The sequence below is a fragment of the Bos indicus genome, chromosome 14 (assembly GCF_029378745.1).
Source record: "Bos indicus isolate NIAB-ARS_2022 breed Sahiwal x Tharparkar chromosome 14, NIAB-ARS_B.indTharparkar_mat_pri_1.0, whole genome shotgun sequence".
NCBI classification, from domain to species: Eukaryota; Metazoa; Chordata; class Mammalia; order Artiodactyla; family Bovidae; genus Bos; species Bos indicus.
The window spans coordinates 12654731-12668842 of NC_091773.1; the positions used below are offsets into that span (position 1 = coordinate 12654731).

At 50.7% G+C, this 14112-nt stretch overlaps 1 non-coding gene across 45 annotated transcripts in view; it reads right to left on the bottom strand.

Annotated features, from left to right (window-relative positions):
* LOC109568581 (uncharacterized) overlaps positions 1-14112 on the bottom strand; it is a 252126-nt gene that overhangs the window by 190980 nt on the left and 47034 nt on the right. For 29 of the 45 annotated variants that reach the window (XR_011570534.1, XR_011570526.1, XR_011570521.1 and 26 more), the window contains 2 exons: positions 9646-14111; positions 8309-8424 (listed from right to left, as the gene is read on the bottom strand). This is a non-coding gene — a transcript (uncharacterized protein). Of the gene's footprint in view, positions 1-2149; positions 2326-2375; positions 2545-8308; positions 8425-9645; position 14112 lie in introns of all 45 variants that reach the window. The other 16 variants (XR_011570528.1, XR_011570509.1, XR_011570502.1 and 13 more) reach the window with 6 other exon arrangements.

The following is a 14112-nucleotide window of genomic DNA, read 5'->3' on the forward strand; positions in this document are numbered from 1 at the left end:
GTCTCTCTCTGTCTTCCCCTCTCTTGCAGCAGCGATCAGTCACAGGCTTGATTTTAGTACTCTCCACCAACAGTCAGTGGAGGCCGAGGGGGCAGCTGTGGGGAGGAGGGACCAGGTCCCCAGGGGAGGAGCCAGTCAGTGAAGCTCCCACCCTCTTAGCTGGCCTCCAGCCCTCTCCCTCAGCGTTCCTCAACACTGATGCTACCAAGCAGGTGTCTGCCTCGTCTTTCTCTGAGGAAGGGAGAGGTGGCAATTTCTCTAGCCGTGTCCGTGTCATTTCTCAGTGATATCCCAAGAGCTGGAGCCTGCCCAAGCCTGGGCAGATAAATCAAGGAGATTTGTTCCCAGGGCAAGCGGCAGCTGTCCCACTGCTGACAGACTCTACCTTTGCTTCATTTCGGTTTCTCTCCAGTGTGTGCTGGGGTAACACAGATCAGCTGCCTTGGAATTCCCAAGCCTTCTAGCACGTGACCCCCTGCCTCCTCCACCCCCTGGCATTCATTCACCTGATTCCTCATTCAGGGGATGGGGGCTTGGGGGCCCAGATAAACCAGGGTGTGAGTCCCAGTGCGGTCAGCTGTTGGACAGCCACGGGCACAGCCCTTAGGCTCTTTGGAAGTGCTTCCTCATCTGCTGAATGAAAACGAGGAATTGAAACGCATGTCCTCTGGGCTTCATACATGGAGGAGAAACTGTATATAATATGCTTAGTGGCCAGACCTGCCTACGGAGGCTCTCTACTCAGCAGAAGGCCAGCATCATCCTCAACAGCCCTGATCAGCTAGTACGGTTGCTTGGGAGGAGCAGATCGCACCCCAACCCACTCAATACAGTGAGGGAGGGTCTTACATTTTCTGCATCACACTTTCTAAGGCCAAGTGTTAATACTTTTGGGGCTTCCCAGGTGGCACTAGTGGTAAAGAACCCGCCTGCCAAAAGAATCCACCTGCCCATACAGGAGACATAAGAGATGCAGGCTCGATCCCTGAGTTGGGAAGATCCCCTGGAGAAGGGAGTGGCAACTCACTCCAGTGTTTCTGCCTGGAGAATCCCATGGACAGAGGAGCCTGGCAGGCTACAGTCCATAGGGTCACAAAGAGTTGGACACGACTGAAGCAACTTAGCACGCATACACTAATACTTCCACCTATGTTGATTACAGGCATTCTTTAAAAATTCTGATGCTGGGTTCAGCCAGGTTTGCAGAGACCTGCACAGCCCTGGAGTACTCAGCGTTTACTGAAACATTGGCTGGAATAGTAAGTGATTAATTATAACTGTACACTGAATGCTCATGATGTCAGGCATGGCGCTAGGAGCTGGAAATCACATCAACCAAGAAAGACAGAATTCCTGCCTTCAAGGAGCTTCCAGGCTACACACCAAGGGATCCAGAGATGCGAACAGGCAGAGGCAGTGCATGGCCATAATTGGGTACGTGGGTGACGTCCAAGTTCCCTTGGGGTCTTAGTGGGTGCTAGGCAGAGAAGGAGAGGCTGAACCAGTGAATGGGAGAGGTTCCAGTATGTCAGAGCACATGAAACCTCAGGAATAATCTGGTTCCTCACTGAACAGCTGAGAACCAAGGCCCAGAGAGGTCAAGTGACTTGCCCAAGGTGCCCAGCTAAGACCTGTGGGATGCAGAGTAAGAAGCAAATCTCAACTGAAAGGGGGGTGCTGGGCACAGGAGGAGCTGCTCCTGAAGTTACCAGGTGCGAGGCCACAGTCAGAGGGCTGCGTGACTGGAGGCCCAAGGGGCAGGTAATAACCTGATCTCCTGCGTGCTCACTCCAAGGATGCTGGTTGTGTTATGTTGGGTAAAGTCAACAGTGCCGTGAGGGAGGAACTCATTTCCAAACGAGGATGCTGGCACATGGCAAGTCACTCACCCAAAGTCACGCGTGGAGTCAGAGACCCTGAGATGGGAGCCTAGGCACTCAGCCCCCACGGCCTTTTTGCCTAACCACAAGGCTGCCCTGCTGTAGAAGGCTTATATGGTGGGAAAGACTGGGGGCAGGGTGACAGGTTCTGGAAGACAAAGTAGCAGAGGGTGGGAGTTTGATCACTAGAAAAGGCAATGGAGACTTCGGAGGCATCAATATCCATTGACCAGAACGCCCCCGCCCAATGCCATGTCAGTGGGTCTCGCTCTTTTCCCGAGGTACGTGTCTCTTGTGTCATCCACAAGACGATTCTCCAGGCGGCTCCTCATCAGAGCTGGATGTCTGTCCATCACGTTGTTCCCACCAGGCTCAGGGATGACAGGGTGGGAATGGGGAGGTGGGTCTCCCCCAAAACCACTGATGCCTGACTGCTTCTCCCCACCTGCAGGTGAGAAGACAGATGATCCCAGAGAAATCGGGGGCAGCACTCACCCAGGTGGAATGTGGACACTGGTCACAGGCTGTCCTACGACACAGCCACCAGCTTTGGGGCACAGGTGTCCTGATTACACATCTCCAGGATTACTTCACAACAGCCTTCTTTTTCACTAACTAGACCAGATCAGGGGCTTCCCTGGTGGCCCAGTGGTGAAGAATCCACCTGCCAATATAGGAGACTTGGGTTCGATCCAAATTATGAAAGATCCCCTGGAGGAAGAAATGGCAACCCACTCCAGTATTCTTGCTGGGAAATGCCATGGACAGAGGAGCCTGGTGGGCTCCAGTGATTACCAAACAGCTGTGAAACCTCGAACTTCAGTTCTTTGAATCCACATGCCTCCCTGCAAAACGGGTCCTGCCTTGCACAATTAGGGGAAGAATTAGAATTAATCTACTCAAGCCCTTACACGTAATAGGTTTTCTTTCGATAAAAGAAAACCTTTCACTTAATCAGCTCACCTCCATGCTCCTTCACAGCCTGAAGGTGGTTAAAATACTGAAATGAGCTGAGAAAGTCAGGAACACTTTCCTTGTACAAATGACAAACCTTCAAAGTTCTTTTAAAAGTTCCTTTTGTTTGCTTTTGCCCACAAAGAACCTCAAGGAAAGGTCAGCAAGGACCCAACTGTTAATCAAATCCCATGAACAAAGGGGGCAAAGTGTCATGGAACCGAACCCCCAATAGTGACTAGAGAGAGAGTCTCTACCGGACAGTGGGATCCACCCTTAAAAACTACAAAGAGAAGATCTAGGGAGCATGTGTTCTCCAAGAGAGTAACTTTGAAGGAGACTCAAGATCTCACGTGGGACCGTGTCTGCAAAGAGCTTCAAATCTCATTAAAGCAACGGGGCTATGAGAAATAGTCAACGAAAGGATGGAGTCCACAAGCTGCAGGCTCCAGGACCTTGGGGAGCTCCATGCCAGACTGGAGCTGTTTTCATGGATGGATCACATGCAGCCTGAGAGGTGAGTGAGTTGGGAAGAAGCAAAAAAGATATTCAGGGTAGGGGGAGGAGTGACGCTCCAATTAAGGAGGAAGACGAGATTGGCATTTATTGATCGCCTTTCTAATTCTCCCATTTAATCCCCGCTAATGTTCACATCCCCAGAGACAGGTCTCAAATCCCCAAATTACAGAAACATCAGCATGGTATCACTGACTCAACGGACATGAACTTGGGCAAACTCCTGGAGGTGGGGAGGGACAGGGAAGCCTGGTGCACTGCAGCCCACGGGGTGGCGAAGAGTAGGACACAACTTGGCGACTGAACAACAAACAGGTAGGCGTCTCGCCTGATGTTACGCAGCTGTCGAGAAGTGGAACTGAACTCAAACCACTGCACTACAAGCCTCCTCCAGATCCATCGTCACAGCAAAACCTGGCCTCACTTTAGGACTTGGGTCCTGGCCTCTCAGGGCTGGGGACTCCCTTCCTCAAGACACAGCTTTCAACCCAGCAGCCCTGCTGCACCTGCCCTCCCCACATCCTATCATACACATCCCTCAGTCATCACCTTTGTTCCAATTCCTCTTAATACTTGGATTAGCTGGGCTTCCGGAGAGGTCACGCTTGTGACTCCGGAATGCACTTCTGACTTTCACAGAAAAGGTCTTTCCTTCAAGTCACAGGGGCACATGTCACGAAGTAAACCCAGGCAGCGAGCTGCCTGCCCAGAGGGCACTGGGAAAGTCCAAAGTGGAGGCGGTGGGGCAGGAGGAAGAGATGACAGAACAAGAATCCAGACAAGGAGGGAGGCGTGGGAAGTGATCCCCTGAATCATCAGTGCTCTGCGGAGGAGGGGAGGGGTTTACAGCATCCACAAGTGATCCGGACAGGCAGAGCAGCTTAGAGCCCTCCTCCCCTTCCCCCGAACGCTGCAGGCAAACCCCACTTACACCCCAGCATCCGGGGTCAGGAGACAGAATGCATGGGGAACATGAACGTGATTGAGGAGAAGGAAAGGAAGGCAGGCAGAAAAGGAGGGAAAATAAGCAGTAGAAATTCAAAGGTGTTAAAAACACATCAGGATCACAGTCCAGATAAAAACCCTGACTTGGGGAACTTCAGTGTCCAGAGCTCCGTGCAAACTGAATGGTATCACAGCATTCATGGCAAGCCAAGTACAACATCACACACATACTACACACACAATCACATACATACCCCACACATCACACACACACCCCACACATCACACACAACACACACATCACACACACACCACACATCACACATCACACATACCACACACACACATCACAGACAACACACACATCACACACACAATACACACACATCACACACACAATACACACATCACACATATACAACACACACATCACACACACACAATACACACATCACACATATACAACACACATACATCACACACAACACACGCATCACACACACAACACACACAATACACACACAACACGTACACATCACACACAACACACGCATCACATACCACACATCACACACACAATACACACACATCACACACAGAATACACACACAACACACACACAACACACACATCACACACAGAACAGATATACATCACACACAACACATACAACACACACATCATACACACACAACACACATCACACAGACTACACACACAACACACACAACACATACACATCATACACATCACACACACAGAACAGATACACATCACACACAACACACACATCACACAGCATCACACAACACAACATACATGTCACACACACAACACACACAACACATACACATCATACACAGCACAACACACACACACTGCTGTTGGGGATGGTGTATGTGAATCTCTCCACATTTACCAAATGCCTTCACTGTGTAAATTTCAGTACTAGGCTCACAAAAGATTTCTCTGGACCAGTGGGTCTGACACCTGAGTGGGCCTAAGAATCACCTAGGGTCTTATCACCACAATACAGACCTCCAAGGTCCACCACAGGCTGGAGTGGGGTCTACTCTACAGGTCCCTCGGGTGGCAGACATGCAAGGTGATGGTGAGGTGGGGTCATGGTGATGCAGAGTCATGCAATGATGCAGGGCTGTGGTGATAAAGGATGAGATGCAGAGTGATGCAGAGATGCAGAGTGATGCTGCGTGATGCAGAGATACAGGGTTACTGCATCTCAGTGATGCAGGGTGATGCAATGATGTGGGGCCAGGGTGATGCCAGGATGCCACAGGACTCACTGGAAAAGCCCTGTTCCTAGGGGCTGACTGCTCTCTCTTCAGTATGAGGCCTTTGAGATAAAGTGATGAGAGTATGAGTGGTTGCTGCTGGGAAGGGAGTGAGGGGGCTGCCCTTACCAAGCACCCTTCTGGGCCAGCCCCAAGCTGAGCTCCTAATGCTCAGGGTCTTGCTTCCTGCCTGCCCACCCCTCGGAAGCAGCATGGCGGCACAAGCCTTGAGGAGGGCAAGGACCTTCCTTTGGAGGATGAACAGGGTCACATGACATTTCTCATCACTTCTCGGTCTCAAATCTGCAGGATTACAGTTCACTGCTTCACAGTCAGGCTGAAGAGAATGCCCATGGCTAATATTTATGGACTGTCTTCTAGGTCAGAGGCAGCACACACCTCAGATTGGTATATTGACAAAACCACAAAATCCGTAACACAGGTAATAATAAGCTGAACTGGGATTGACGTCCCAGGGTCCAAGCTCTTAAACTTGCAGCTTCAGCTACAGCCACCCTGTGTCTGGGCACATTGGACAGGTCACTCACTGACTCACTCTGGGGCCTCTGCTCCTGCCATCCCTCCAACTGCTCAGTCTTCTCAGTGAACTTCTATTCATCCTGCAAAGCCTTTTCGGTTGCTGTGCAGCCTTTTCCAATCTTCTCATCATCCCCCTGTGACTCACAGCTAAATCCGCTGCTGCCCCCTCCCCAGTGCTCTCACAGCATAAACGCAGACACCTTTTTTGATTCAAATCCCAGGCCTGTCATCTGTGGCCCGCTCGTTCTTGGCACAGTGACCCAACATGGAGATCTGGGATGCTCTAAAAGCACACAGGCCTTATTCTCACCAAGGCCCGAGTCCCGCCTGGAGCATCTGTCACTTGTACCTGGGCTTTCTCCACGACAAAGCTGTGAGTGAGCAGCTTGAGGAAAACAACTATGTTATCCCTAAATTCCTCGTTTTCCAGAACCCATCCCCACTGCGGCCTGGCAGCTAGTAGATGCTCAGTTAACATCTACCCTGGATACTCATCCACTGGACATTTACTGTAAACCTACTGTGTTAGGCACTGTGCTCGGCCAGAATGATGGAAACTGCTTCTAGTGGAGAGAAGGCTGAAAGACTCCAAAGGAAAAGTGAACGACACTGAATCACTGATTCACAGAAGGAGTGGAGCAGAGAGATGCACAGAGATTCTGGAAGGGAATCCCCCTTGGAGACCCAGGCTCTGGAATCACACCAGCCCTCCCATATCGTGCCTCCTTGCTCACTATGTGCATCAGGCAGCACCTTTAGCAATTTGAAGCTTCCCCTTCAGAAATTAACACCTGCCCTTACTTAATAAAGCCCTGGTGGCTCAGCTAGTAAAGAATCTACCTGCAAGCAAAAGACCCAGGTTCGATCCCTGGATCAGAAAATCCCCTGAAGAGGAGAAAGGCAACCCACTCCAGTATTACTGCCTGAAGAATTCCATAGACAGAGGAGCCTGGTGGGCTACAGTCCATGGGGTCCCAAAGAGTTGGACACGACTGAGTGACTAACACTTTCTTTCTTCACTTACTTAATAAGGCTGCTGGGAGGATAAAATGTGATGATCCAAGCAAAGCCCATGGCAGGTCCCTCACGCACAGAAAGCACCCAATAAATATTAGCTATTACTACCACCCCCAGCATCTCAGTAACTGAAAGTTAACCAAAATGATTTCTTAGCAGCCAAGAACACCTGAATGACGGACATGTTGCTCACACTTTCAGAAATTCAAAGGGACTTCCCTTCCATTCATTTTCCAAATTAGCTAAGGATGAGAAAGTGTTGTCCTTCAGGTAATTCAAGGTGTACCAAGCACACACAGGTCATGGGACCCTTCGAGAGGAGTGTGCATTTGATCTGAATCTGCCTGGACCCCCTCTTAAACCTCAGGAGGACATGCCTGGAGGCAGGCCCAGGTCTTGTGCTTTGCCTAACTGGAGTGGGAAAGCCAGAGATGGCCAACCCAGCAAGCAAGCAGGCAGAGCTGGAGAGGACAGCAGATCAGGGAATGGATGCTCTCAGGTGTCTGGGTTCCTAAAAGATCAAAAGCAAGGGGCAGGGGTGGGGACAAAGAACATGCATCGAACCCACAAAGGACGAAAGACAGACTTGGACAGAATTTCATCAAACATCTCCTGTAACGCTCATGAAGGCCCTAGAGGGTGGTAGGACTTTTCCCTCACATGAGACCTTTAAAAACTGAAATGGTCATGGCAGGATTCCAAGCCAAGAATTTTTGATTCCTTACATAAACATCCTCTGCCAAAGGACAGGGGTGACATTACACGGAAAGGTCACTTCCTCTTTGTTACATCTCTGTAGTCTGTGGAGGTCATTTTTCAACAAGTGTATATTGACACAAACAGTTTTAAAAAATTATGTTTTGTTGGTTTTGTTTTGAATCCGTATCTGGCATTAGAATCTACAGATATTCTTGGGGAACCAGAACAGTTCCTGGCTGTGTAGGTCCAGGGCATCAAAGAAGTGCATCCATTTCTTTGCATGACAGATGTCCCACCCACGCTGAGAGGCAGTCACACTCCTCACCTGATCTGAGGGACTCCGCCTCAGGACAAAGAAAGCCTGGGGTCCCAGGCACCAGGAGTCTAGCACATCCTGCCCCCCTCCCAGCAACAAGGCTGAAATCAGAGTCCGCAATCAGCTTGGCAGACATCACACAAACCTACCGTGTGAAGCAGCAGGCAGCCAGGGCAGGGCTCATCTGAATCTGCAGGGCCAGGCCATCAGCTCCCTGACCTCATGAGCCAGGACTGGGAGCTCCTCCGCAGCTCTGGGAAAAGGCCTGGAAACCAAAATAATCTGAGACCACATTTCCTAATCCAGAAGACAGGATTGTTGCAAGGAATGGCAGGAGGTAACATTTCAGTACTTCCCTAAAACTCTTCCACCCCAAGGACGTGTGATGAGACACGGGGTGGGAGAATTTCCCTCTGCTCCTTAATGTTTATTTGATTATGAACATTTTCATATCCACTGCTCCCCACCCCCCTCCAGTTTAGCCCGAGGTCGCAGCCACCTGGGAGCAACTCCCGGGATCCAGGCATCAGCAGGACAGCTGCCTTTGATGACGCGGGTCACGGAGCATCTGCTGTGCACTGTCCATTTCCAACCCCCCACTTCCCTCGGGTGGGCCTGAAGGAGCCCCCGCATCTAGCAATAACCATTCCTCTTCACTGCTTACTTCTGCTCTGCTTTTTTTCTTTTTTTTTCCCTTGTGAAGGACATAGACAGGACATGGCTACTCAGGTGACGTGGAAGACAGTCTAAGAGAAGAGAAACTGTCACCCTGGGGGCTTCCTGACTTCCCTTGTCCCTGGACAGAGGAGGAAGGTGGGGGAGGTGGAGGAACAGGAGGAGAAAGTCAGGAAGCAGATGTGACTCTGGTGGTTTCAGGTTTACCAGGGAAAAACGGGCATACACAGCGACACTGCTCATTTCTTTGCCAATAATGGTAATAAATGCTAACGCTCTCAGGGTAATAACCATGCCCTCAGGCTCTACAAGCATCATCACAAATAATTATCACCATGACCCAGGACACTTTCATACATTTTACTAGTAAGGTCACCAAGATCTGAGGATGCTAAGCCACTTTTTCAAGATTCCCACAGCTACTAAGTGGGAGGATGACGTTCCTTTAGCTATCCAAAAAGAGGATACTTGTCTGGAAGGTTCAAGAGCCCCCAGAGCCATGGCCAGGGCATGAAGAATGAAATCACCAGCTTCACCGAATTCTCAGTCTTTCTTTCATTCAGCAAACATTAACTGAGTGCCTATACCTAAGAGGGGCTTCTCAAGTGGCCCAGTGGTAACGAACCCACCTGCCAAGTAGGACACACAGGCGATCCCTGGGTTCGGGAAGATGCCCTGTAGGAGGAAATGGCAACCCACTCCAGTACTCCTGCCTGGGAAATCCCATGGACAGAGGAGCCTGGCGGGCTACAGCCCATGGGATTACAAAGAATCAGACACGACTGAGCGACTGAGCACGCCGCACACTTACCTAAGAGAGGAAGAGCTGTTAGTCCTCCCAGCCATCTGTCCTTTGCGAAGGGAGGTTGGTTCTGTGTTGGTGGAGTCGTAGGAATCCTCCCTTGCCTCTTCGTTGCTTCCAGAAGCTCCATGTAACGTTGGGTCTCCCAGGGCCTGTAGCCGCCCCTCTCGCATCTCTGCCTCAGCTGTCACAAGGCCTTTCCCCGTGTCTCTCCAGAGCGTTCTGTTCCGTGTCGCTCCATCTTAGTCCTCTCCCCTCCTCCAAGGACACCAATCACTGGATTTAGGACCCATCTAATTCTGTAAGATCTCATCTGAGCTAATGACCTCTGCAAAGACCCTACACAGCAACAACACCATTCTGAGGTTCTGACAGATATAACCTGGGGAGAACGTTACTCAACTCCAGTATGGCTGTCTACGCTGACCTTCCATTAGAAACTAAAATCTGACAAACATTCCCGAAGTTTCGGGTAATGGAGTTACAAGGTAAGGTAAGATAAAACCAGGCCCTCAAGCTCTCAGGAAACCAAGAGGGAGAAAATCCTCTAATGGAAAACAGCGGCCATTGCCTCACACCGGCTTTGTTCCTCGGACTTTCCATGTTAGTCAAACACTACAAAGCGTAATACTCAGTAATGAGACTTAAATAATTAATACTTAATAGCCTTAGCAACATCCTGTTATTTAATAATAAAGAATAATAATGTCAGCTTCATGATTTACTAATGACTGCTTAAATAATTAATTACAAGATGTAATATGCAACCTGCAAGTTTATTAACTTAATCACTGGACTTCCTGGCCCGTAGACCTCTGGTCACTCTCATCGTGGCCGCCATCACTGCCCAAAGCTGCCAACCTCTGTCCACCAGAAGCAACTCCCTAATAGTGGAGGATACGCTGAGGACACTGCCTCGAGGAGTGCCTGTGGGCGTGTTTGGGGGAATTGTAAGCTATTCTTGGACTTTCCTGGTGGCTCAGATGGTAAAGCGTCTGTCTACAACGCGGGAGACCCGGGTTCAATCCCTGGGTTGGGAAGATCCCCTGGAGAAGGAAACGGCAATCCACCCCAGTACTATTGCCTGGAAAATCCCATGGACAGAGGAGCCTGGTAGGCTACAGTCCATGGGGTTGCAAAGAGTCGGACATGACTAAGCAACTTCACTTTCACTTTAGGCTATTCTTAAGGTCTAGTAAACTTTTCAAAAGTAAAGAGACGGCACTAAAACAAAAGTGAAGAAGAAAGACCAGGATACATGAATATATATGCAAGAACTAGTTTTTTAAGTGACAGATTCAAATTATAGGAAATAAATCCTCCCCAGTGGCTCAACTGTTCAAGAACCCACTTGCCAATGCAGGAGACACAAAAGACGAGGGTTTGATCCCCAGGTGGGGAAGATCCCCTGGAGAAGCAAAAGGCAACCCGTTCCAGTATTTTTGCCTGGGAAATCCAATGGACAGGGGAGTCTGGTGGGCAGCAGTCCAAGGGGTTGCAAAGAGTCAGACATGCAATATGGTTAAATAAACCAGGGTACAGCTATACTATGCCCCTAATTCTGGAAGTACTCAGAGCATTTATTTCTGGCTGGCAGAAGTAACATTTTTAGTTTTCTGCATTTCAGAGAGAAGGCCACAGACCCTGGGGCAGCATCCTGGTCTTCCCCCAGCAGCGGCCGTGCGCCCTCAGCAGCATCACGTAACCTCCGTTTCTTGCCCAGCACCACCTCCCAGGGCTGCCGTGGGGTTAAATTAAATGAGTTATATTGATATTTGCCAAGGGCTTAGAAAGGTTGCCTAGTTCATAAGAAGTGCTACACAATTCTTTGTCAAACAAAACAAAGAATTATTTTATAATAAGGAAAACACATTATCATTTTAAAAGTCAAGGAAAAAACCATTGGTTGGTGAAGACAGCATCACAGAAGCCCAAATATAATGCTGCCTGGTCTCTGTTGTTGCTCTTTGCTTATATTTTCTTTTCATGAGGGTTTCCGGGGGACTTCCCACCTCGGTGAAGGCACAGGCACAGTTCAGATCCACCGCAAAGCAGCACAAGGTCATTTTATCAGAGGGCGGAGGGTGGGTGACCTGGGACACCAACATCAAAAGGGATGCCCCCCGAGGGGTGACAGCTGGGACCATCTCAGGACCTCCCGGGCCCTGCCTGTCTGCACTCTCCCCGTGTGCCCCAATCCTCCTTCCACCCCGACACATCTGCATAAACAAATGAGACTGCACAGCCTCAAGGACGGATCTCCAGGCTCATCTCTCACCTGGAGCCAAGGCCATCACCATCCCGATGGCCTGGCCTATGTCAGAGAAGGAGAGGCGCCCCAGCTGGAGAGGCAAAGATGTGAATGCTGGCTCAGCAGAGCCCTCCTCAAGGAGCATCCTCCAGGACGGCTCTTTGTCATTCCAGCCAGGTGTCTGCCCGTCATCCGCCAACCCCAGGATGCGGGATGCAGCAGAGGAAGGTAACGCCAAGATCAGAGATAATACCCCCCATGAAATTCCTCACCTCCCACCCCCTAACTGGGGGAGGAGAGGATGGGAGCCGTCAGGGCAGAGGAGCTGATGGATCGGTTTTGCATATAAAAGAGCTGCCAGCCAGCAGTCTTGGCCCCTTCTTCTCCCTCTCCGCAAGGGAGCTTCTCCTGCTTCATCTTGCCTGACATCTTGACTTTCAGTTCAGTTCAGTTCAGTCTCTCAGTCGTGTCCAACTCTTTGTGACCCCATGGACTGCAGCACACCAGACCTCCCTGTCCATCACCAACTCTAGGAGTTTACTCAAATTCATGTCCATTGAGTCGGTGAGGCCATCCAACTGTCTCATCCTCTGTCACCCCCTTCTCCTCCCACCTTCAATCTTTCCCAGCATCAGGGTCTTTTCCAATGAGTCAGTTCTTTGCATCAGGTGGCCAAAGTACTGGAGCTTCAGCTACAGCATCAGTCCTTCCAATGAATATTCATGACTGATTTCCTTAAGGAGGGACTGGTTGGATCTCCTTGCAGTCCAAGGGCTGGATCTCCTTGCAGTCCAAGGGACTCTCAATTTGACTTTGGTGGGGGCCAAACTCAAGCCTGGTAGCATCCCCAGCCTTTCCTCCTGTTCCGGGTGGCTGAGCCCCAGGAAGCTGCAGGCAGCTCTGGAGCAGGACGAGGGCACCTAAGAGCAGCTGAGCCGGCCCTGGATGAAAGCCACTCACTTAGGAGAGCAGCCCACACTCTGCCCTGATACCTGCCAGCTTCAGGTGATGATGGCAGGGCGCTGTCCTGGTTTGGCTTTAAGGAGGCATTTAAATGTCATCCTATGTTGTTGTTCAGTGGCTAAATGGTGTTTGACTCTGCAACCCTATGGGCTATAGCCCTCCAGGCTCCTTGTCCATGGGATTTTCCAGGTAAGGATACTGGAGTGGATTGCTATTCCCTACTTCAGGGCATGTTCCCGACCCAGGGATCAAACCTGTGTCTTCTGCATCAGCAGACAGATTCTTTACTGTCAGATCCACCAGGGAAGTCCATGTCATCCTATACATGGAACCGTGACACACACACACACACACACACACACACACACACACACACACACACAGTATTAGTGCAAAAGCCCTCGCAGATATAGCATGCCTTCTTCTAAAACGACCACACTGAGACAAGGACCCAGGCCTGCATTCCAAGACTGGGACAGCGAGGTCGAGGTCACCTCCATCCAGCCCCCACTGCTGCCTGACAACCCATTCCTGCAGTAAAGTGGACAGGGGATGGGGGTAGGGGGCGGGTGCTGGCCTCCCACCCAGCACAGCAGCTCAGGAGGGCCTGTCAGTAAAGACTGAGAAAGTGCTGGGCCCTGAGGCCAGGAGCAGCCAGTGTGCAGGACAGACAGGCCATCACTTGAGGCTCGTGTGCACCTGCCAACCACTCCCAAGATGTTTGAAGAAATACCTCCAACAGACCGACAATTGAAACAGTAGGGCAAGACAGGAAGGGTGCCTCCCAGCACCTGACGCACCATTACACTGTTTTCCCCAGGCTGCCGGAGCTGAAGGCTGGGCTATCCGAGAGGTGATGGGCATGCGGCATTTACACAAGGCCTTTATCACAGGATATCAGCATACCTGCTTACCCGAGCCGCCCCCACCAGGTCACCAGGCAGGCCTCTGTGGACCCAGTCACCGAGGATCACACCCAAATACAGGGCTGTGGGCCAGTTGCTGTTTAGTCGCTCAGTCGTGTCCAACTCTGCGACCCCATGGACTGCAGCACACCTGCTTCTCAGTCCTTCACTGTCTCCCAGTCTGCTCAAACTCATGTCCATTGAGTTGGTGATGCCATCCAAGCATCTCATCTTCTGTGGCCAGTGCCAATCCCCAAAGGACATTCCCCTTTGCCGATCTCCAGCCCCCAGCCTTCACGGTGCTGGAAACGAAGTGTGGCCCTCAAATGCTTCATCCATTGCATTAGACTCCAGGGC